This window comes from Pseudophryne corroboree, chromosome 4 (genome assembly GCF_028390025.1).
Source record: "Pseudophryne corroboree isolate aPseCor3 chromosome 4, aPseCor3.hap2, whole genome shotgun sequence".
In the NCBI taxonomy this organism is placed as follows: Eukaryota; Metazoa; Chordata; class Amphibia; order Anura; family Myobatrachidae; genus Pseudophryne; species Pseudophryne corroboree.
The window spans coordinates 145,051,499-145,077,017 of record NC_086447.1 but is presented as its reverse complement, the minus strand read 5'-3'; positions in this window follow the sequence as shown (position 1 = coordinate 145,077,017).

Genomic DNA, 25,519 nt, shown 5'->3' with positions numbered 1-25,519 from the left:
TAAAGAAGAAAGAAAAAAAAACCACGGGTAGGTGGTATACAATTATGGACGGACTGCCGAGTGCCGACACAGAGGTAGCTACAGCCGTGGACTACCGTACTGTGTCTGCTGCTAATATAGACTGGTTGATAATGAGATGTAGTATGTATGTATAAAGAAGAAAGAAAAAAAAACCACGGGTAGGTGGTATACAATTATGGACGGACTGCCGAGTGCCGACACAGAGGTAGCTACAGCCGTGGACTACCGTACTGTGTCTGCTGCTAATATAGACTGGTTGATAAAGAGATGTAGTATGTATGTATAAAGAAGAAAGAAAAAAAACCACGGGTAGGTGGTATACAATTATGGACGGACTGCCGAGTGCCGACACAGAGGTAGCTACAGCCGTGGACTACCGTACTGTGTCTGCTACTAATATAGACTGGTTGATAAAGAGATGTAGTATGTATGTATAAAGAAGAAAGGGAAAAAAACCACGGGTAGGTGGTATACAATTATGGACGGACTGCCGAGTGCCGACACAGAGGTAGCTACAGCCGTGGACTACCGTACTGTACTGTGTCTGCTGCTAATATAGACTGGATGATAATGAGATGTAGTATGTATGTATAAAGAAGAAAGAAAAAAAAACCACGGGTAGGTGGTATACAATTATGGATGGACTGCCGAGTGCCGACACAGAGGTAGCTACAGCCGTGGACTACCGTACTGTGTCTGCTGCTAATATAGACTGGTTGATAAAGAGATGTAGTATGTATGTATAAAGAAGAAAGAAAAAAAAACCACGGGTAGGTGGTATACAATTATGGACGGACTGCCGAGTGCCGACACAGAGGTAGCTACAGCCGTGGACTACCGTACTGTGTCTGCTGCTAATATAGACTGGTTGATAAAGAGATGTAGTATGTATGTATAAAGAAGAAAGAAAAAAAAACCACGGGTAGGTGGTATACAATTATGGATGGACTGCCGAGTGCCGACACAGAGGTAGCTACAGCCGTGGACTACCGTACTGTGTCTGCTGCTAATATAGACTGGTTGATAAAGAGATGTAGTATGTATGTATAAAGAAGAAAGAAAAAAAAAACACGGGTAGGTGGTATACAATTATGGATGGACTGCCGAGTGCCGACACAGAGGTAGCTACAGCCATGGACTACCGTACTGTACTGTGTCTGCTGCTAATATAGACTGGATGATAATGAGATGTAGTATGTATAAAGAAGAAAGAAAAAAAAAACCACGGGTAGGTGGTATACAATTATGGATGGACTGCCGAGTGCCGACACAGAGGTAGCTACAGCCGTGGACTACCGTACTGTGTCTGCTGCTAATATAGACTGGTTGATAATGAGATGTAGTATGTATAAAGAAGAAAGAAAAAAAAAACCACGGGTAGGTGGTATACAATTATGGACGGACTGCCGAGTGCCGACACAGAGGTAGCTACAGCCGTGGACTACCGTACTGTACTGTGTCTGCTGCTAATATAGACTGGATGATAATGAGATGTAGTATGTATAAAGAAGAAAGAAAAAAAAAACCACGGGTAGGTGGTATACAATTATGGATGGACTGCCGAGTGCCGACACAGAGGTAGCTACAGCCGTGAACTACCGTACTGTGTCTGCTGCGACTGGATGATAAATAATGATATAAAAAATATATATATATCACTACTGCAGCCGGACAGGTATATATTATATAATGACGGACCTGCTGGACACTGTCTGTCAGCAGAATGAGTTTTTTATTTTATAGAATAAAAAAACACCACACAAGTCACACGACGTGTGTTTAACTTTTACAGGCAGACATTCACAATACAATATAGTATACTATATACTGGTGGTCAGGTCACTGGTCAGTCACACTGGCAGTGGCACTCCTGCAGAAAAAAAGTGTGCACTGTTTAATTTTAATATGTACTCCTGGCTCCTGCTATAACCTAACTGCTCCCCAGTCTCCCCCACAATTAAGCTGTGTGAGCACAGTCAGATATTATACATAGATGATGCAGCAGCACACTGGGCTGAGCACAGATATGGTATGTGACTGAGTCACTGTGTATCGTTTTTTCAGGCAGAGAACGGATTATATTAAATAATATAAAACTGCACTGGTGGTCACTGGTCAGTCACTAGTATAACTAACTAATACTATCAGCAAAATTCTGCACTCTCTGTCTGAGTACTCCTCCTAAGCTCCAGTAAATGAAGTGTCACTGTCTCACTCTGTCACTAGTATAACTAACTAATACTATCAGCAAAATTCTGCACTCTCTGTCTGAGTACTCCTCCTAAGCTCCAGTAAATGAAGTGTCACTGTCTCACTCTCACTCTCCTATCTATTTCTTCTCTAAACGGAGAGGACGCCAGCCACGTCCTCTCACTATCAATCTCAATGCACGTGTAAAATGGCGGCGACGCGCGGCTCCTTATATAGAATCCGAGTCTCGCGATAGAATCCGAGCCTCGCGAGAATCCGACAGCGTCATGATGACGTTCGGGCGCGCTCGGGTTAACCGAGCAAGGCGGGAAGATCCGAGTCGCTCGGATCCGTGTAAAAAAAGCTGAAGTTCGGGCGGGTTCGGATTCCGAGGAACCGAACCCGCTCATCACTATTAGGTACACTGTTGGTGATTGTAGCCTATGGGGTACTTTTAGCACAATTCAGAGAAGAGGAATCCAAAGGATCTGTCTCCATTAAGGGGGGTGTTTTGTTCATGTGTTTGTAAATCCAGTCATAAGGACACAGAGACATGTGAGTTCACTGCTGTGCTGTTTTCTTTCATCACCAACTCCAGGCATTCTGCACACTGGAGCACCCACTTCCCAGCATCCCCCTGGTCCCAGGGACCATCACTGAAGATTCAGGCATACACATATTAGTAAGGGAGTGTCTACAAATATTAAGCATTCTAATACACTAACATCACAGGGGGTACACACTAGGCGATTTCTGGCTAAAAAAGAAACATTAATGACATTTATGTCGTTATCGTTTATTTTTAGCCTGAAATCGTCCAGTGTGTACGGGGGTGATATTGGTGAATGCTGCGCGCTTCCGCACGTCATACAGCATTCACCAATGTTGAGCTGACATGCAGCTCAACCCATCATTGTCGGGCTGAGCTGCATGTTGACGATAACGTTCAGTGTGTAAGCACTATATCGTTCAACAATATAGTCATCTATTGCCGGCAATCCCCCATCGCGTAGTGTGTATCCGCCTTTACTAGTCCCTTGTACATGCACATTTCAGCCAGCAGGTCAGAACCCCAGACGTGAAGGCATCAACGAGACAACTGGTTATTGCACCGCTGCCTCGGCAAGAAGCACTTGTTATATGCTGGCAGAGAAAAAAGCCAGTAAGTCGCCCCCCAGTAATTTTGGACAAATTAGAAAGGCTGGATGTTCAAAACTACGAAACTACAATGCCTGCCTTCATAAAATCTAGATCTAAAGGAAAGGTTCTTTCTGTCACTGTCATGGGCATTTTATCATGGACTCAATGCATTCACATTTAGGGGCATATACAGATGCAGCCATGCTCATCTTACTGTGATACGGCATGCTGCACGACGTGCCAGAGCCAGCGATTGAATAGTAGAGATGAGCGGGTTCGGTTTCTCTGAATCCGAACCCGCACGAACTTCATGTTTTTTTTCACGGGTCCGAGCGACTCGGATCTTCCCGCCTTGCTCGGTTAACCCGAGCGCGCCCGAACGTCATCATGACGCTGTCGGATTCTCGCGAGACTCGGATTCTATATAAGGAGCCGCGCGTCGCCGCCATTTTCACACGTGCATTGAGATTGATAGGGAGAGGACGTGGCTGGCGTCCTCTCCATTTAGATTAGGAGAGAGAGAGAGAGATTGACCTGAGGCTGATACTGTAGAAGAGAGTGCAGAGTTTAGTGACTGACCACAGTGACCACCAGCAGTGCAGTTGTTTTATTTAATATATCCGTTCTCTGCCTGAAAAAAACGGTACACACAGTGACTCAGTCACATACCATATCTGTGTGCACTGCTCAGCCCAGTGTGCTGCATGCCTGCATCATCTATGTATATATTATATATCTGACTGTGCTCAGCTCACACAGCTTATAATTGTGGGGGAGACTGGGGAGCACTGCAGTGCCAGTTATAGGTTATAGCAGGAGCCAGGAGTACAAGACAGTCACATACCATATCTGTGTGCACTGCTCAGCCCAGTGTGCTGCATCATCTATGTATATATTATATATCTGACTGTGCTCAGCTCACACAGCTTATAATTGTGGGGGAGACTGGGGAGCACTGCAGTGCCAGTTATAGGTTATAGCAGGAGCCAGGAGTACATATTATATTAAAATTAAACAGTGCACACTTTTGCTGCAGGAGTGCCACTGCCAGTGTGACTGACCAGTGACCTGACCACACTGACCACCAGTATAGTTAGTAGTATACTATATTGTGATTGCCTGAAAAAGTTAAACACTCGTCGTGTGACTTCACTTGTGTGGTGTGTTTTTTTTTATTCTATAAAAAACTCATTCTGCTGACAGACAGTGTCCAGCAGGTCCATCATTATATAATATATATACCTGTCCGGCTGCAGTAGTGATATATATATATTTTTTATATCATTATTTATCATCCAGTCGCAGCAGACACAGTACGGTAGTTCACGGCTGTAGCTACCTCTGTGTCGGCACTCGGCAGTCCATCCATAATTGTATACCACCTACCCGTGGTTTTTTTTTCTTTCTTCTTTATACATACATACTACTACATCTCTTTATCAACCAGTCTATATTAGCAGCAGACACAGTACAGTACGGTAGTTCACGGCTGTGGCTACCTCTGTGTCGGCACTCGGCAGTCCGTCCATAATTGTATACCACCTAACCGTGGTTTTTTTTTCTTTCTTCTTTATACATACATACTACGACATCTCTTTATCAACCAGTCTATATTAGCAGCAGACACAGTACAGTACGGTAGTTCACGGCTGTGGCTACCTCTGTGTCGGCACTCGGCAGTCCGTCCATAATTGTATACCACCAAACCGTGGTTTTTTTTTTCTTTCTTCTTCATGCATACATACTACGACATCTCTTTATCAACCAGTCTATATTAGCAGCAGACACAGTACAGTACGGTAGTTCACGGCTGTGGCTACCTCTGTGTCGGCACTCGGCAGTCCGTCCATAATTGTATACCACCTAACCGTGGTTTTTTTTTCTTTCTTCTTTATACATACATACTACGACATCTCTTTATCAACCAGTCTATATTAGCAGCAGACACAGTACAGTACGGTAGTTCACGGCTGTAGCTACCTCTGTGTCGGCACTCGGCAGTCCGTCCATAATTGTATACCACCTAACCGTGGTTTTTTTTTCTTTCTTCTTCATACATACATACTACGACATCTCTTTATCAACCAGTCTATATTAGCAGCAGACACAGTACAGTACGGTAGTTCACGGCTGTGGCTACCTCTGTGTCGGCACTCGGCAGTCCGTCCATAATTGTATACCACCTACCCGTGGTTTTTTTTTCTTTCTTCTTTATACATACATACTACTACATCTCTTTATCAACCAGTCTATATTAGCAGCAGACACAGTACAGTACGGTAGTTCACGGCTGTGGCTACCTCTGTGTCGGCACTCGGCAGTCCGTCCATAATTGTATACCACCTACCCGTGGTTTTTTTTTCTTTCTTCTTCATACATACATACTACGACATCTCTTTATCAACCAGTCTATATTAGCAGCAGACACAGTACAGTACGGTAGTTCACGGCTGTGGCTACCTCTGTGTCGGCACTCGGCAGTCCATCCATAATTGTATACCACCTAACCGTGGTTTTTTTTTTCTTTCTTCTTCATACATACATACTACGACATCTCTTTATCAACCAGTCTATATTAGCAGCAGACACAGTACGGTAGTTCACGGCTGTAGCTACCTCTGTGTCGGCACTCGGCAGTCCGTCCATAATTGTATACTAGTATCCATCCATCTCCATTGTTTACCTGAGGTGCCTTTTAGTTGTGCCTATTAAAATATGGAGAACAAAAATGTTGAGGTTCCAAAATTAGGGAAAGATCAAGATCCACTTCCACCTCGTGCTGAAGCTGCTGCCACTAGTCATGGCCGAGACGATGAAATGCCAGCAACGTCGTCTGCCAAGGCCGATGCCCAATGTCATAGTACAGAGCATGTCAAATCCAAAACACCAAATATCAGTAAAAAAAGGACTCCAAAACCTAAATTAAAATTGTCGGAGGAGAAGCGTAAACTTGCCAATATGCCATTTACCACACGGAGTGGCAAGGAACGGCTGAGGCCCTGGCCTATGTTCATGGCTAGTGGTTCAGCTTCACATGAGGATGGAGGCACTCAGCCTCTCGCTAGAAAAATGAAAAGACTCAAGCTGGCAAAAGCAGTAGCACCGCAAAGAACTGTGCGTTCTTCGAAATCCCAAATCCACAAGGAGAGTCCAATTGTGTCGGTTGCGATGCCTGACCTTCCCAACACTGGACGTGAAGAGCATGCGCCTTCCACCATTTGCACGCCCCCTGCAAGTGCTGGAAGGAGCACCCGCAGTCCAGTTCCTGATAGTCAGATTGAAGATGTCAGTGTTGAAGTACACCAGGATGAGGAGGATATGGGTGTTGCTGGCGCTGGGGAGGAAATTGACCAGGAGGATTCTGATGGTGAGGTGGTTTGTTTAAGTCAGGCACCCGGGGAGACACCTGTTGTCCGTGGGAGGAATATGGCCGTTGACATGCCTGGTGAAAATACCAAAAAAATCAGCTCTTCGGTGTGGAACTATTTCAACAGAAATGCGGACAACAGGTGTCAAGCCGTGTGTTCCCTTTGTCAAGCTGTAATAAGTAGGGGTAAGGACGTTAACCACCTCGGAACATCCTCCCTTATACGTCACCTGCAGCGCATTCATAATAAGTCAGTGACAAGTTCAAAAACTTTGGGTGACAGCGGAAGCAGTCCACTGACCAGTAAATCCCTTCCTCTTGTAACCAAGCTCACGCAAACCACCCCACCAACTCCGTCAGTGTCAATTTCCTCCTTCCCCAGGAATGCCAATAGTCCTGCAGGCAATGTCACTGGCAATTCTGACGAGTCGTCTCCTGCCTGGGATTCCTCCGATGCATCCTTGCGTGTAACGCCTACTGCTGCTGGCGCTGCTGTTGTTGCTGCTGGGAGTCGATGGTCATCCCAGAGGGGAAGTCGTAAGCCCACTTGTACTACTTCCAGTAAGCAATTGACTGTTCAACAGTCCTTTGCGAGGAAGATGAAATATCACAGCAGTCATCCTGCTGCAAAGCGGATAACTGAGGCCTTGACAACTATGTTGGTGTTAGACGTGCGTCCGGTATCCGCCGTTAGTTCACAGGGAACTAGACAATTTATTGAGGCAGTGTGCCCCCGTTACCAAATACCATCTAGGTTCCACTTCTCTAGGCAGGCGATACCGAGAATGTACACGGACGTCAGAAAAAGACTCACCAGTGTCCTAAAAAATGCAGTTGTACCCAATGTCCACTTAACCACGGACATGTGGACAAGTGGAGCAGGGCAGGGTCAGGACTATATGACTGTGACAGCCCACTGGGTAGATGTATGGACTCCCGCCGCAAGAACAGCAGCGGCGGCACCAGTAGCAGCATCTCGCAAACGCCAACTCTTTCCTAGGCAGGCTACGCTTTGTATCACCGGTTTCCAGAATACGCACACAGCTGAAAACCTCTTACGGCAACTGAGGAAGATCATCGCGGAATGGCTTACCCCAATTGGACTCTCCTGTGGATTTGTGGCATCGGACAACGCCAGCAATATTGTGTGTGCATTAAATATGGGCAAATTCCAGCACGTCCCATGTTTTGCACATACCTTGAATTTGGTGGTGCAGAATTATTTAAAAAACGACAGGGGCGTGCAAGAGATGCTGTCGGTGGCCAGAAAAATTGCGGGACACTTTCGGCGTACAGGCACCACGTACAGAAGACTGGAGCACCACCAAAAACTACTGAACCTGCCCTGCCATCATCTGAAGCAAGAAGTGGTAACGAGGTGGAATTCAACCCTCTATATGCTTCAGAGGTTGGAGGAGCAGCAAAAGGCCATTCAAGCCTATACAATTGAGCACGATATAGGAGGTGGAATGCACCTGTCTCAAGCGCAGTGGAGAATGATTTCAACGTTGTGCAAGGTTCTGATGCCCTTTGAACTTGCCACACGTGAAGTCAGTTCAGACACTGCCAGCCTGAGTCAGGTCATTCCCCTCATCAGGCTTTTGCAGAAGAAGCTGGAGACATTGAAGGAGGAGCTAACACGGAGCGATTCCGCTAGGCATGTGGGACTTGTGGATGGAGCCCTTAATTCGCTTAACAAGGATTCACGGGTGGTCAATCTGTTGAAATCAGAGCACTACATTTTGGCCACCGTGCTCGATCCTAGATTTAAAGCCTACCTTGGATCTCTCTTTCCGGCAGACACAAGTCTGCTGGGGTTGAAAGACCTGCTGGTGAGAAAATTGTCAAGTCAAGCGGAACGCGACCTGTCAACATCTCCTCCTTCACATTCTCCCGCAACTGGGGGTGCGAGGAAAAGGCTCAGAATTCCGAGCCCACCCGCTGGCGGTGATGCAGGGCAGTCTGGAGCGACTGCTGATGCTGACATCTGGTCCGGACTGAAGGACCTGACAACGATTACGGACATGTCGTCTACTGTCACTGCATATGATTCTCTCACCATTGAAAGAATGGTGGAGGATTATATGAGTGACCGCATCCAAGTAGGCACGTCACACAGTCCATACTTATACTGGCAGGAAAAAGAGGCAATTTGGAGGCCATTGCACAAACTGGCTTTATTCTACCTAAGTTGCCCTCCCACAAGTGTGTACTCCGAAAGAGTGTTTAGTGCCGCCGCTCACCTTGTCAGCAATCGGCGTACGAGGTTACATCCAGAAAATGTGGAGAAGATGATGTTCATTAAAATGAATTATAATCAATTCCTCCGCGGAGACATTGACCAGCAGCAATTGCCTCCACAAAGTACACAGGGAGCTGAGATGGTGGATTCCAGTGGGGACGAATTGATAATCTGTGAGGAGGGGGATGTACACGGTGATATATCGGAGGGTGATGATGAGGTGGACATCTTGCCTCTGTAGAGCCAGTTTGTGCAAGGAGAGATTAATTGCTTCTTTTTTGGGGGGGGTCCAAACCAACCCGTCATATCAGTCACAGTCGTGTGGCAGACCCTGTCACTGAAATGATGGGTTGGTTAAAGTGTGCATGTCCTGTTTTGTTTATAAAACATAAGGGTGGGTGGGAGGGCCCAAGGACAATTCCATCTTGCACCTCTTTTTTCTTTTATTTTTCTTTGCGTCATGTGCTGTTTGGGGAGGGTTTTTTGGAAGGGACATCCTGCGTGACACTGCAGTGCCACTCCTAAATGGGCCCGGTGTTTGTGTCGGCCACTAGGGTCGCTAATCTTACTCACACAGTCAGCTACCTCATTGCGCCTCTTTTTTTCTTTGCGTCATGTGCTGATTGGGGAGGGTTTTTTGGAAGGGACATCCTGCGTGACACTGCAGTGCCACTCCTAAATGGGCCCGGTGTTTGTGTCGGCCACTAGGGTCGCTAATCTTACTCACACAGTCAGCTACCTCATTGCGCCTCTTTTTTTCTTTGCGTCATGTGCTGATTGGGGAGGGTTTTTTGGAAGGGACATCCTGCGTGACACTGCAGTGCCACTCCTAAATGGGCCCGGTGTTTGTGTCGGCCACTAGGGTCGCTAATCTTACTCACACAGTCAGCTACCTCATTGCGCCTCTTTTTTTCTTTGCGTCATGTGCTGATTGGGGAGGGTTTTTTGGAAGGGACATCCTGCGTGACACTGCAGTGCCACTCCTAAATGGGCCCGGTGTTTGTGTCGGCCACTAGGGTCGCTAATCTTACTCACACAGTCAGCTACCTCATTGCGCCTCTTTTTTTCTTTGCGTCATGTGCTGATTGGGGAGGGTTTTTTGGAAGGGACATCCTGCGTGACACTGCAGTGCCACTCCTAAATGGGCCCGGTGTTTGTGTCGGCCACTAGGGTCGCTAATCTTACTCACACAGTCAGCTACCTCATTGCGCCTCTTTTTTTCTTTGCGTCATGTGCTGATTGGGGAGGGTTTTTTGGAAGGGACATCCTGCGTGACACTGCAGTGCCACTCCTAAATGGGCCCGGTGTTTGTGTCGGCCACTAGGGTCGCTAATCTTACTCACACAGTCAGCTACCTCATTGCGCCTCTTTTTTTCTTTGCGTCATGTGCTGATTGGGGAGGGTTTTTTGGAAGGGACATCCTGCGTGACACTGCAGTGCCACTCCTAAATGGGCCCGGTGTTTGTGTCGGCCACTAGGGTCGCTAATCTTACTCACACAGTCAGCTACCTCATTGCGCCTCTTTTTTTCTTTGCGTCATGTGCTGATTGGGGAGGGTTTTTTGGAAGGGACATCCTGCGTGACACTGCAGTGCCACTCCTAAATGGGCCCGGTGTTTGTGTCGGCCACTAGGGTCGCTAATCTTACTCACACAGTCAGCTACCTCATTGCGCCTCTTTTTTTCTTTGCGTCATGTGCTGATTGAGGAGGGTTTTTTGGAAGGGACATCCTGCGTGACACTGCAGTGCCACTCCTAAATGGGCCCGGTGTTTGTGTCGGCCACTAGGGTCGCTAATCTTACTCACACAGTCAGCTACCTCATTGCGCCTCTTTTTTTCTTTGCGTCATGTGCTGATTGGGGAGGGTTTTTTGGAAGGGACATCCTGCGTGACACTGCAGTGCCACTCCTAAATGGGCCCGGTGTTTGTGTCGGCCACTAGGGTCGCTAATCTTACTCACACAGTCAGCTACCTCATTGCACCTCTTTTTTTCTTTGCGTCATGTGCTGATTGGGGAGGGTTTTTTGGAAGGGACATCCTGCGTGACACTGCAGTGCCACTCCTAAATGGGCCCGGTGTTTGTGTCGGCCACTAGGGTTGCTAATCTTACTCACACAGTCAGCTACCTCATTGCGCCTCTTTTTTTCTTTGCGTCATGTGCTGATTGGGGAGGGTTTTTTGGAAGGGACATCCTGCGTGACACTGCAGTGCCACTCCTAAATGGGCCCGGTGTTTGTGTCGGCCACTAGGGTCGCTTATCTTACTCACACAGTCAGCTACCTCATTGCGCCTCTTTTTTTCTTTGCGTCATGTGCTGATTGGGGAGGGTTTTTTGGAAGGGACATCCTGCGTGACACTGCAGTGCCACTCCTAGATGGGCCAGGTGTTTGTGTCGGCCACTAGTGTCGCTTAGCTTAGTCATCCAGCGACCTTGGTGCAAATTTTAGGACTAAAAATAATATTGTGAGGTGTGAGGTATTCAGAATAGACTGAAAATGAGTGGAAATTATGGTTTTTGAGGTTAATAATAATATGGGATCAAAATGACCCCCAAATTCTATGATTTAAGCTGTTTTTTAGTGTTTTTTTAAAAAAACACCCGAATCCAAAACACACCCGAATCCGACAAAAAAAATATTCGGTGAGGTTTTGCCAAAACGCGGTCGAACCCAAAACACGGCCGCGGAACCGAACCCAAAACCAAAACACAAAACCCGAAAAATTTCAGGCGCTCATCTCTATTGAATAGTCGCAGCCTGGCAAGCCGTGTTGCAGCATTCTGCATCGCAGTAAGATGAGCATGGCTAGTATTGTATTTTCTGCATATTTTCATGGGAATTTACTATTCTGTTCTTGCTGAGAGACCGGCTCCGATAAGAGCCTGCCTGGGGAAGCGCTATCACTCTGCTGTCTGGTTTGACATCTGTGGACTTACTCTGCATGTGTCAATGAGGAGACACAGAGCGGGACCCATAGGCTACTATAAGCTAACACCATCTGCAGATGCCGTTTTCGTAAATCAGATTGCATGGTGACGTAAGCAAAGCCTGGCTAGCACAAAGGTAGCAGAGGGCTTTCTAGGGTTCAGCTACCTTAAATATTAATATAGTAACATTGCTCATTTGGTGTCGACCTACTGTCTACCCAGACACTGTAGATCTATAGACCGCATACCCATGCCTCCCAACATTTCAGAATTGGTGCGCGGGACAACTGTGCGGCGAAGCCGTGCCCGCATCTGAAATGGGGGTGTGGCTTATGTGGAAGGAGGGCATGTTTTTGCGGGAGTGTCGCGACTGTGAGCCACACCCCCCATTTTCGGCACTGAGGGGGCATGCCCAGCGCTCTGTGAGCTGTTGGCATTCCCTCCTTCTGTCTCCCGTGATTAGATGCTGTGCGCATGCAGAGCAGTGAGTGACAGGAGCCTCCCAACTGCGGGTGAGACAGCGGGACCGTCCCAAAAAAAGGGACTGTCCCACGAAAATCTGGAGAGTTGGGAGGTATGCATATCTCCTGTTCAACAGCACACTGCCACATCAACAGACCACATCGCTGATTTCCTGGTCTGCAGCTAATCTGTGCTCACAAGTACTGTATCATCGTTACTGTGGCCTTCAACAATCCAAATGACATTGAATCTCTGTGACTCCTGTGTATCTTCATTGCTTGGATTCCATTCTCCTCTCACATGCAGCTTTTCCTATTATTCTAGCTCAGACCAACAGTCAGCGGCACTTTGCTGATTACAGACTCTCCTGTGCTTCATAGTACTCAGTTGAGCTACTTTGTTATGTGCCTGCATCCTAGTGCTGCTGTAAACCTCTCTCCTGATTGTTCCTTATACCTATGGGGCTTCAGCTTATTTCTACCACCAGTGTGCAGTTGTAGTACCTTTCATATTCCTGCAAACAAGTTATCCATCTGCTACTGTACGTGTGCAAATTCCAGCCTAATTACTGAATACTCATTCAATTGGACATAATCATTCAATCCTGTGCTGGTAGCAGAGCCGTTTCTTGCGGTGGGCGAGGCGTGAAATCGCACGGGGCACCCGCCGCGGCTCATGGTGGCTCTCTTGGTCTCCCACTCTTCTCCATCATTACTACTCTGCTCTGGGGGGCGGAGTTTCACGTAATGATGCGTTTGCATTGTGACATCATGAAACTCCGCCCCCGGAGCGGAGTAGTAATGACGGGGAGGAGGGGGAGCCAGAACACTCACTGCAAACGTGCGGGAGAAGATTAAAATGAGAAAGAAGATGATGGCTGGCGGGTGGCCGGGCGCCAAAGAGAACTACACAGCCCTGGCAACTGGCATTACACAGCCCTGACAACTGACATCACACTGTGTAATGTTAGTTGCCAGGGCTGTGTAATGCCGGTCTCCAGGGCTGTGTATTGCCAGTTGCCAGGGCTGTGTAACCAGCATGACACACAGCACGTGAAACCCTTGGCACTGAACAGGTAATTTAAAAGTAATTAGAAGCTTTACTGTGTGTAGCATAAAATTGTGCAGTGACATTACTGTGTGTGGCTTAATATGGTGGAATGTTTTTATTTTTTTTCCTGTTTTTTTTCCTGTGGTGGCTGTGATCTGTTGGTGTAGAGTCAAAAACTGGGGTGTAAGTTAGTCTTTTCAGGTGAGACCACGCCCATTTTAGCGAGGCCTTTCCCCCTTGCCAGGAGCGCGCGCACCTATGGTGCATGCAAATTTTTATTTTTTTATATCTATGGGGGGCCACATTTTTTTATGTCAATGGGGGGGCACATTTTTAAATCTCACACTGGGAACCAAATTGACTACCAACAGCCCTGGCTGGTAGCAGAGTGATCTCCTGTTATAATCTGCAGCAAGCATAGATTTTAGTGTGTTCATTTCCACAGTTTCCTACTTTCCTACGCCACTACTGTGTCCAACAATACCAGTCCCAGCCGGGTTAACACAGGTTCCACTTCTTTCCTGCTCTGCAGCACTACAGATACCAGCAATACCGGTTCCAGTCTGGTTAATACAGTTTCCAGCAAGCCTGTTTTCTCCCAAGTCGATCCCAGCCCGGCATTTAGCATAGCCAGTCCTAGCCTGGCATCCAGCATATCTGGTCAATGCTCGGTCAGCGGCATCACCGCAGAGCTGGATTCAGGCTATGGGGGACCCGGGTCATAAGAAGCGGGGCCCATAAGAATGAGACAGGCAAATTTATATATATATATATATATATATATATATATATACATACAAAGTGTGTCCAAACTTTTGACTGGTACTATATATATCTGGATACCATGTCACATAGTACTGAGGAAGTGATGGATCAAGCCACACAGTTTTTGCAATGTGACAATTATGAAACTCTCAGCTTCTCTGAAGCAGAAGCTGAAAATATATTATACAAGCAACCTATGTTTGATTCTGAGATAGGAATGTCTAATGAAGATCTGTATAGAGATTATTAAAGCTACATAAGAGGGAGATTGACTTCCTGTATCACGGTATGACGTTATCAGATTATTTTCGTGCAAAGCAGATACCCCGTGGGTTTCGTGTGCATAACATGCCCACAATTGGACGGTATAACATCACGTTCTGCAAAAAATGGGTATCTGTATTAAACAAATGCTCGATGGACCTGATGTTACTCGTGATACAAGAGTCTACACAGGAGCTGATTTCTACCAAAGAGCAGATAACCATCTTTAAGCAAGAGCATGGCATTGATCAAACCACTCCTCCAGACTGGCTTAGCAAATTGACGTCCGAAATTGATCTTTATAAAAATAATCTGATTAAATTCAAGAAACAGAAATTAGTCCGTGTGCAGCAGGACTATGAGCACCATAGAGTATATGCGTGGTTGGGCAACAATTCTGAAAAACGCAGGACAGCGTACACTCCTGCTAACAGAGGTAGAACGCTATGGGTCCATCCATCTAGCACGTCGGCTAGTGATCAGGAGGATGTATCTGTGGAACATGAGCGTCAACAACGGGATGTCCCTTTAGGGGTGCGCACAAGAGCCATCATAGCAGGCAGAGAAATATCCTGACGCGAAGAGGTGGGCAAACGAGGAGGCAGGCGGGGAGTAAGAGCAAACCCCAAGCCACCAAGGGGCACCCACCGTTAATCTTCAATCTATCTGCGACACCGCTGACGGCGTGGGAGGATAAAGTCCTGAGTAAGGGCTTATCTTTTATTCCCACAAATTCTATAAATGCCTTACAGTGGGAGATCGACACCTATAAGCTCACAAGGTCCTTAAAGTTGAAAGAACATTTCAAAACAAGATCTCGGTCTGAGACTGTATCCATTCCTGCACAGGTTAGCAAGTTGTCTAAATCTTCTTTTGATCCAATGTCATAAAATACTTCGATTAAGACTTTCCATCGATTACTTGAGTCGGTATGGGAGGAACCCTGTATAAAGAAACATCCTAATTTGTCTAGAAATGAGTTTAAGGCACTAAAGAAATTGGGTAAACGAGAGGACATTATTATTCGTAATGCTGATAAGGGGGGAGCTATAGTGATAATGGACACTTGCAAATATAGGCAGGAATGTGCCCGGTTGCTTAGCGACCAAAGTACATATGGTCGCTTAAGTGCTGACCCTACTGCAAAATTTAAACGAGAGCTTGATTTATTGATGTCCAAAGCTATTGAGGCACACTTGATTTCAGATGTGACGGCTAAGATGTTATCTCGTGATTGTCCTGTAACTCCTATATTTGATGTTATTCCTAAACTGCACAAGGATCCGCTCAATCCCCCTGGCAGACCTATCATATCTGCCAGGGGTTCTTTGTGCCAACCCGTGGCAGTTTATTGTGATGCTTTTTTGCAACCTTGCATTCAGAACACATATACGCATTTAAAGGATACTTCTTCACTTTTGAGAATATTAGATGCCATGGGTAAAATACCGGAAGGTGTTACGCTGGCCTCTATTGATGTCACTAGCCTCTACACCTGTATCCCACATGGGCCAGGTGTAGAGGCAGTGAGACATTTGATTACCAATAACCCTCTGTATACAGGACCAGATATTGGTTTCTTTCTTGAATTAATTGAATTTACCCTCTCACATAATTATTTCCTTTTTGACAAGGGTTTCTATATCCAGCGCACTGGCTGCGCAATGGGGTCGACGGTCGCCCCGTCATTTGCTAACTCTTTTATGTGGGAGGTGGAGCGTGAATGGTTTTTTCATGATGTCAGTATAAGTCAACAACTATGTTTGTACCAAAGATATATAGACATTTACATTTTTTGGAAAGGGCATCGTGATGAGTTAAATTCTATCATTGAGGTTCATAACCACACTGATGGCCCCATTAAATTCTCTTTGGTAATGGATAGTTTTCAAGTTAACTTCCTTGATGTGTGTATTCGCCTGGAAGATAATCAAATTACTACCAGGCTATACACGAAACCTACTGACCGTAACAATATCCTTAAATTTGACAGTTCACACCCCAAAGAAACTATGTTAGGCCTACCATATTCACAGTTCCTTCATATTTGTATAATCACGAGTAATCAATTGGAAAGGGACGAACAACTTTCTAATATGACACAAAAATTCCTTCAACAGGCATACCCCATGGAGGTATTAAGTCCTTCCCGTAATAAGGCCATTAAAAATACACGTGAAGCTCTACTCACTCAGAAGCCTAAGAAAACATTAGAGGGCAGATTCCCTTGGGTCACTCAATTTAATTCTAGTAGTTCGCATCTCACGAGAAGGGCAAAACAATTTATGGCCTATAGTATCATCAGACAGAGACCTGGGTGAGGTATATCGGAGTAGACTTATGCCTAACTACTCTAGGAGTAAAAGTATCCGAGGTTATGTTGTACAAACAGACATTTCCAATTTTAGTACCTCTAAACCACATTTTCTACAAAGAAGGAATGGATGCTTTAGATGTAGTGGTTGCGTAACTTGCAGTTATATGACACCAGGGGACAAATTTTTACATCCACATACGGGAAAGAGATATGCCATCAAGTACCCCCTCTCCTGTGATTCATGTTATGTCATCTATTTGCTTAATTGCCCTTGCGGTCTTGCCTATATTGGCAAGACCGATTGCCAATTCAAGATAAGAATGACACAGCATAGATATGCGATTAGGGAGGCCATTAAGTCAGGCACTAGCAAACAGTTGGTGGCCAGACATTTTGCACATGCCAAACATGGCATGCCAACATTGAGGTATCGGATTATAGATCAGGTGCCCCCCTCATTAAGTGGTGGGGACAGGTCTAAAAAATTGTTACAGTTAGAAACTAAGTGGATTCATATGCTTGACACAATATACCCAAGGGGGTTGAATGAATCCCTTAATTTAAGATGTTTTCTGTAAATCTAGACAAATATCCCTGTTGGTTTAGTGTAGGTTGAAAGCGTTTTTATTGGTTTATACCATCATCCTCAGTAAGAGGGTTGTTGTCATGGTTACATATTGTTCTTATTGCTCTTTTCACACAAATGTTGTTTTATGTTTGTAATTATTTTCATTGAACACTATGACAGCCAGTCTCTGTATTATATGGCTTATTTGATTGCAGCAATTGACACGATTTCTATAAGAAGTCAATGTTTTGTATTTTGTATTTTGACATTTCTCTCCATTGTCATATGTTGCTATGGTTACTTTCTTCCAGCCCCCTCACGCTTGCTGGACGGGCCGAGAGTCTGTCACTTCCGGAAGCGCCGGACGTGACGTACCCAGAAGCCGGGCAGCGTGGATGGCAGCGGCGGGAGTCCCTTATGCACTTAAGGTATTTAAACTGTTTATTTTTCACTGATTGTTATCCTGACGACAGGGTTACGGCCCCGAAATGTAGATACAATAAATCACTCTTGTTTAATTGTGAAAGTCTCTGAGTGCCGCCTCCCTCCGCCGCATGTATCGTGGGCCACAAGCCTTTGAGAAGGGCACCATGAGCAAGTAATATCTTGCATCCAATGTATAAGTCTTATAGAACACTGGTAAGCTGCAAGAGGTCAATATTTTTCTATAAGATTCGTTTGGTCCACTGGTGTTCTGCATTTCTTAGGCAAAAAACATTCTGCTTAGATTATAAAAGTTAATCATTAATCATATATCTATATGCTGTTTATTAACCTGCAATCCCTCAACTAAACCCCGCTAATATACTTAGCAGTATTTTTCACTTAATAGTGTGGATTGTTGACCTTATACAGAATGTGTAGATGCTTATTTAAGTACGATGGTTTATATCTTTTAGCTTTAACACTGTAGCACTTTTGTTTATATGTTTACACAAACCCATCTCTCATCAACCTGGCGCCTGGTCACCAGGTAGCGCCGGTTGCTAAGGCCGCCGAGCCAGCTCCGGTATCCAGGAAGTTCCGGCTGATGACGTCCGGGCGTATGCACGTCACCACTACCAGAGAGGTTCGGGGCGGATGCTGTTTCCACCCCCTTCCCCCGGCGCGTGTCCCGTTCGCGGGTCTTCTATCGCATAAAAGGTATGTTTTAAATTTGTTTTCACTTGTATCACCTTGACAAAGGGGCATCACGGCCCCAAAACGTTGGTCACCTGTTCCAGTGATGGAGTAAAACACAGTTTTCTTTGACTTTACTTGCTGTGCTGAGTCTTTGAGTGCCGCTGCATGTTGGACATTGATATATACATTTATGGTTCCAGAGGGCACTGGAGCAAATTGGAACAAGTAGGGTGAGTGCCGGTTCTTTCACTGCATATATATATATATATACTGGTCAAAAAAATAAAGGGAACACTAAAATAACACATCCTAGATCTGAATGAATGAAATATTCTTATTAAATACTTTATTTACATAGTTGAATGTGCTGACAACAAAATCACACAAAAATTATCAATGGAAATCAAATTTATTAACCCATGGAGGTCTGGATTTGGAGTCACACTCAAAATTAAAGTGGAAAAACACACTACAGGCTGATCCAACTTTGATGTAATGTCCTTAAAACAAGACAAAATGAGGCTCAGTAGTGTGTGTGGCCTCCACGTGACCTCCCTACAATGCCTGGGCATGCTCCTGATGAGGTGGCGGATGGTCTCCTGAGGGATCTCCTCCCAGACCTGGACTAAAGCATCCGCAAACTCCTGGACATTCTGTGGTGCAACGTGGATGGAGCGAGACATGATGTCCCAGATGTGCTCAATTGGATTCAGGTCTGGGGAACGGGCGGGCCAGTCCATAGCATCAATGCCTTCATCTTGCAGGTACTGCTGACACACTCCAGCCACATGAGGTCTAGCATTGTCTTGCATTAGGAGGAACCCAGGGCCAACTGCACCAGCAAATGGTCTCACAAGGGGTCTGAGGATCTCATCTCGGTACCTAATGGCAGTCAGGCTACCTCTGGCGAGCACATGGAGGGCTGTGTGGCCCCCCAAAGAAATGCCACCCCACACCATTACTTACCCACTGCCAAACCGGTCATGCTGGAGGATGTTGCAGGCAGCAGAACGTTCTCCTTGGCGTCTCCAGATTCTGTCACGTCTGTCACATGTGCTCAGTGAGAACCTGCTTTCATCTGCGAAGAGCACAGGGCGCCAGTGGCGAATTTGCCAATCTTGGTGTTCTCTGGCAAATGCCAAACGTCCTGCACGGTGTTGGGCTGTAAGCACAAACCCCACCTGTGGACGTCGGGCCCTCATACCACCCTCATGGAGTCTGTTTCTGATCGTTTGAGTAGACACATGCAGGGGTGTATCTACGGGTCCGAGTGCCCCTGGCAAATTAAGGGGCTGGCGCCCCCCCCCCCCCACACACACACACACACACACACACATTTCGAATAAGGTGAGTATTAGAAATGGGGCATGGTCTTGTGGGGGAAGGGTGTGGACACAATAATACTTCCAATTCAAATTATGCCACACAGGAGTGTCCCTTATTCGCATAACACCACACAGTAGTGTTTCGTATTCACGTTACACCATCCCTACCCCCTAACCCTAACCCACTTTTCCCACAGCCTGACCTTAACCCGCCTAAAGCCTCTTCAGTGGTGCCTAACCATAACCCACCATACCTAATCTCCCTCCCTGCAGCCTAACACTTCCACCCTCGCAGCCTAATCCTAACCCTCCCACGCGGCTTGCCAGTGGAGACTTTGGCACCGACTCGATCCGGATTTTGGCATTCTGCATCACTATCTATGTTGGGATGCCAGCATCAACATTCCGAGCAGTTTCGGGATGCTGGCGTCAGCTTTCCAACCGCCGGGACGCCACACGCGGCATCTTGACTGCATCCCGAATGAAATGCTGCTGTGAGATGAGCCTCAAAAGGATCCAGCCATTAATCAAACACCATTAGTTGGATGGTAGAAGTGCTTCCTGTTAGAAAAAACATCATGGTGCCATCACTTCCAAGATAAAATGATCAATTATACAATTTACTGATATACATTTCCTTGAACTTGGCCTTGAAATAGGTAAGATATGTATTTTCTTTATTACACGCAACAAGGTAAAGTTTTCGCTTACTTACTACTTACTTACATCTAACATGCATAAAAATCGTGTAGTTTTCCAGGTACTACAGTCCCTTCTCCCAAACACTGACACTTTTTTATAATCTTCAACAACAAATAGATCTATAGCACTGTGCTATATAAGAATTGCTGTGTACCCGGTGAGAGTCTGTTACTGCCGGCGCGGCGGCGGTGTCCGTCAGCACTGCACTGCACTAGTGATCAGACTAGTGTCTGGCAGCACCGCACTTGTAATCAGACTCAAAATAAACGACAGTTCTCAGCAGCCCTTGCTGTCAGAAGCTCCCAGCAACAAGGGCTGCTGGGAGCTGTAGTTTATTTTGAGTCTGATTACAAGTGCGGTGCTGCCAGACACCGGTGCCGCTCCAGCAGTAACAGACTCTCACCAGGTAACGGTCCGACAGTACTACTTTTCTACCCTTTGGCCACGGGTGGCACAGCCAGGCTCCGCCCCCTCCTTGCCTGGCGCCCCTGGCGAGTGCCATCCTGGCCAATGGGTAGATACACCCCTGGACACATGCACATTTGTGGCTGGCTGGAGGTCATTTTGCAGGGCTCTGGCAGTGCTCCTTCTGTTCCTCCTTGCACAAAGGCGGAGGTAGCGGTCCTGCTGCTGGGTTGTTGTCCTCCTACGGCCTCCTCCACGTCTCCTGATGTACTGGCCTGTCTCCTGGTAGCGCCTCCATGCTCTGGACACTACGCTGACAGACACAGCAAACCTTCTTGCCACAGCTCGCATTGATGTGCCATCCTGGATGAGCTGCACTACCTGCGCCACTTGTGTGCGTTGTAGACTCCGTCTCATGCTACCACTAGAGTGAAAGGTCTGCCAGCTTTCAAAAGTGACCAAAACATCAGCCAGAAAGCATAGGAGCTGAGAAGTGGTATGTGGTCACCACCTGCAGAACAACTCCTTTATTGGGGGTGTCTTGCTAATTGCCTATAATTTCCACCTGTTGTCTATTCCATTTGCACAACAGCATGTGGAATTGATTGTCAATCAGTGTTGCTTCCTAAGTGGACAGTTTGATTTCACAGAAGTGTGATTGACTTGGAGTTACATTGTGTTTTTTAAGTATCAACAAAAAATAGAGAAAACCACTTAACCAGCGCTTCTATTTGTTCAATGGTTCACTTAATTCTCCTCAAATCATCCCCGTCATATTGTATATGTAACAAAAAGGTAGGAAAGAGAATATAGTGTAATACAGTTTTTAATTACAAACAACATAAAAACAATTAAAATCCAGTGGTCTGTGCAAAAGGCATAATATTAGACAAGGTAGGCTTCTCAGTCAAATAGATGCAATGGAGGTTTACAAAATTTGGTGGAACTGTGGTTTAGACAGTTAAAGTACAGCATATAGGTATGGTGGAAGTCCCGGAAACACCACTCACAATCGTCCTAACTGCTGATTCCATACAGGTTCTCCTTTAAAATATTGGAGCTGGAATGCCTCCTCCACCAACGCGTTTCCTCCCCTACTGGGGTCTTTGTCAAGGTGTCAGTATGCCTTACTCCTGTTCCTAATGCTATTTAAACTGTCAATATCCAATGAGCTACCTCCGTGCGCAGCTGCATTACATCTATACATGAGTATCCTACAAGTCCCAGCATCCTCCAGCCGCGCACGGTGCTCCCGCTACGTCACTTCCGGTATCGCGGGTTGCCATGGTGATATCGGGTCCCTGAGCACAGTCGCGGGCCCGCTCACCGGTGCTTCGTTCTCATTGATTCTTTGGGTCTCTCAGTCTATAATGGCTTGGCTTAAGATGTAGTTGTGTCTTTTAATAGAAATAAAGCGTCCAGGAATTTTGAAGGGTCACATCACTTCCGGGGGCGTTCCGGGGTGGACAGGCTTGTTGTCATGGAGACATACAATCTAAAAATAGTTTTAAAAATACTGTGAAATATACACAATCTTAAAAACATCAGATAAGAAACAACCCTAAAAGCATCAGATATAAAACAACCATTAATATGAACACAAGACTATAATTTAAAAACCATTTGATTTCAAAGTTGGCATTTATGCCGCCCGGTTTTAAAGTGCCTAATTCATAAATGGCTTGCATTTCTGCTTTAGCCAACTGACTTGCCAAATCTTTTTTTCTCCAATGGTTTTTTATATGTTTGATTCCGCAAAACCGTTTAATCCCCATCATACTACACTTATGGTGAACCCTAAAATGTTCGGACAAAGCATGAGTCGTAAGTGCTTTCTTAATATTTCTTAGGTGTTCACTAATCCTAATTTTAAGGGGTCTTGAGGTTCGACCTATGTACCATAAATTACATGTGCACTCAATTGCATATATAACATTGGCAGTGTTATAGGTTACAAAATCTGTTATTTTAAAATTATTATCATTGATCACTACCTCTGTTTTCGTTTCTATCTTATTATTTTCAATAAAAATGGTTATATCTAAAAAATTAATAGTTTTTTTTGCTGCTCTCAAATGTTAAAAAAATGTTGTCTGTATTCAAATTAAGATAATTAAAAAATTGCTCCAAAATATCCTCGTTCCCCTTCCAAATAAAAAAGATGTCGTCTATGTACCTCTTCCAGGACACCAGGTTCGCTCCGAAGGAACAGTGGTTCCAGATGGTCGAACCCTCCCATTGCCCCATAAAGATATTTGCATAACTCGGCGTGAACCTGGTGCCCATGGCGGTGCCAACGTCTTGAAGGTAAAAGGTACCATCGAATGAAAAATAGTTATTTTCTAGGATGAATAGCACACCTTTCTTAATGAATTCTTGTAGATGCCCATTCAGTCCACTATCCTGTAGGGCCTTGGCCACTGCTTCCAGGCCCTTTTGATGCTCAATAATAGTGTAGAGTGAACGTACGTCCGCCCCTACCATGATATAATCTTCTTCCCATTGGACGTCCTCTAGTATATTCAGGAAATCTCGGGTATCCTTAAGATGTGATGGATATTTACTGGCTAGGGGTTGCAGATAATAATCCAGGAATTCCGATAGATGTGAGGTAACTGAACCGATACCAGAAACTATCGGTCTTCCTGGGGGTTTTTTTGGATCCTTGTGGATCTTGGGCAAAACGTATAGAACCGGAATGACTGGTTCTTCATTTAGCAGAAACTTCTGTTCTTTCTCTGTCAGTGTTCCGGTTGAAAAAAATTCTCCCACAAGAATTTCAAGCTTACGTAGAATGTTTTCTGTGGAGTCTAATTTCAACTTGTGATATGTGTACCCATCATTCAGTTGTCAGAGGACCTCCTTGTTGTAATCGTCCCTCATCATAAGGACGATTCCTCCCCCTTTATCTGAGGGTTTTATAACTAGATCCTCACATTCCCGTAGTCTTTTCAATGCTTGACGTTCTTTAAACGTTAGATTATATTTTGGTAATTTATTCTCCATCTCTTTGATATCATTTGCAACCAATCTTGAAAATGTCTCTAGGAAATTTCCCCTTAAAAAGGTAGGGTTGAAAGAAGACTTGGGTTTGAATGGAGTTTCCTCCACCCTTTCCAAACAATTGTTTCTTTATTCAGATTTTTTTTTTTAGAGTGAGCTTCCTTATAAACTTTTGCAAGTCTATAAAGGCGCTGAACTTGTTCAGGGGTACAGACGGGGCAAACTTGAGTCCTTTTTCCAGGAGTGAAATTTCCTCTCTGGCTAATAGATGATCAGTCAAGTTAAAAATTTAAATTTTTCCTTGACTGTTATCATCAGTAGTCTGCGTTGTTGTTGTTGTTGTTGTTGTTGTTGTTGTTGTTGTTGTGACTGGCTTTTCCTTTCTCCTAGACTGTTTCATAATTCCTTTACTTTTCAGTTTCTTTTTTTACCAGTTTGTTCTTATTTCCCCCTCTGCACCCTCTGTATTTTATCTTCTGGGGTATTGTCCTTTCCTTCTGGATAAAAAAGAAGAAGAGGAGGAGGGGTTGCTCTCACTCTCTAATTCTTTATATCTATTATGTAGCCTCACATTTGGACTAAAGGAATGGGAATCTTCCCTTTGGTGTCTATTTCTGGGAGGTACTAATCGCCATCTTATATCTTGGTTCTCCCTATCATCATCCTGATAACTCGTCATTCTCCTTTTATTCTCCACATAATGTATTTGTTCTTTATGTTTCCTTGTGAGCGGCATTAATGCAGGATCCGTGTAATCTTCTCTAAATGTACCCTTATCGTCTCTTTCTTTCTATTGGGGTTTCTCCGTTGAGGTGGAATCCGTTTATTTTTTATTTTATTCTTAGGGGATAGAGGGGCAGTAGATGGTGAGTGGTCAATATTCCCCTCTTCCTCTAATAACTCCTGGTCCGACTCTTCCTCTCCTACAGTACCCCTCTTCCTATCTCTATTAAATTTACGTACTTTACGTTCGATGAGTACCTTCTCATTCTTTTTAAGTGAGAGTTCTATTCGTTTCTCTAAGTCTTTGTACTCCTGCAGATCTACGAAGGGATGGATCAGTGATTTGTAGTTCACGATCTCCCCCTCTAAACGTTCTAACTCCTGGTTTCTATCATGTATTATTAATTTCATTAAGGAGGTCGAACACACAGTAAGTGTCCTTTCCCATTCTAATTTGTTTAAGTGTTCCCTTTATTTTTTTGAGCAGTGTATATACGTGTTGACAAATGCCGGCACTCACTCCTCCTCCAAACAGGTGCCCGGGTGCCTATACAACTAATGGTGGCACTCGCAGGACTTCAAAACGTATGAACGGACACGGAGGTCTCTGGATCAATTAATCAACGTTTCGATACATCTGAACATGCCAGCAAAAAGCCGGTCTATTTGAAAGCTCCTGTTTTTTTCAAATTCTATGCTTTCCTGGCAGTGTTTGGCTATTGTCGGCAGTGATTGAGAATACGAATTCTTAGTAAATTATCAAGTTGTATCAAATAACATTCGTATTTGTGAACTCTGCCGGGAAAAACAATACGAATAGCCCCAACACTGCCGAGATTTGTGTTTAGTAAATAAAAACTCAAATTAAATCTGGACTTTAGTAAATATACCCCCTGGATTCTTCACCCGGAGTCTCCTTCTTGGACCG